Consider the following 1108-nt stretch of genomic DNA (forward strand, 5'->3'; position numbering starts at 1 on the left):
CACTCCCGGCCGTCTGTGCCTGAGAGGGAGGGGGCGCCAGAAGATGACGTCACCAGCACTAGGCGATCTTCCACTCTGCGTCAGTCAGTGGAAAGTTCTGTCTGTGTTTATTATTATTATTATTATTGTACTCAAAGCACATCTCCACCTTTGCTGGGTTTTGTGTTTTCAAAAAGAAAGGCATGGCAGCAATGTGTACAATGATGTTCATGGAGAAGACACATGCAGCTGCTGACACACAAACTTACTTTTTATTAGCTTTCCTCCCCATCTCCTCATTGCTCCCTGTGCAATGGCTGCCTCTGTGATGTTGCAGGCAGTCTGTGTGCAGTGCTCAGTTTAGAACTACAGAGGAGTGAATGAGGGGAAAACTACATTTCCCACAATGCTGTGCTCTCCTCCTGAACACACTTCCCTGTGCTGACTCTCCCCCCTCCATCATATTTATTATTATTCTCAGTAGTAACGCCCCTGGGCAGAACTCAGTGAGCTGGAGGTTTTATTTAACCCATGAATACAGCTGGAAGGCTGGAGGACCCACAGGGTTACAAATGTGTAACGCTTCACAAAATAAAGGGAGGCAGCATAGGTACAATACAATTTAAAAAAGATCTTCGCTTTAGTCTTAAAGCGGAGTTCCACCCAAAATTTGAAGCTACGCTTATCTGCTAACCCCCCCCCCCCCCTCTTGGTGCCACATTTGGCATCTTTCAGGGTAGAGGAGGGAGCGGATACCTGTCAAAAACAGGTACCCGCTCTCACTTCGTGTAAGGGCGCCACGGCAACCTACCTCATTTGTGCCCCCCCCCCCCCCACAGACACATACAGAACCCAGAAGACAGCGGGACCATTTAGAAAGCGCAGCACGACTTGTGCATGCGCAGTAGGAAACAGGCTGTGAAACCGCAAGGCTTTACTTCCTGTTTCCCTTAGTAAGGATACCAGCGCCTGCACCTGGTGACGATGGACGAGTCAGCTTCGGGTGCCGATGTTCCGTGAAAAAAACCTACCCGTGAGAAATGCCTACCCTCGTCACTTCCGGTGCACGGCAGTGTGTGTAACGCGAGCGGTTATATTAAAACAGCTCAGCTGCAATATGAGTAATCTC

The sequence above is a fragment of the Pelophylax lessonae genome (genome assembly GCF_965119305.1).
Source record: "Pelophylax lessonae genome assembly, chromosome: 5".
Taxonomy (NCBI): Eukaryota; Metazoa; Chordata; class Amphibia; order Anura; family Ranidae; genus Pelophylax; species Pelophylax lessonae.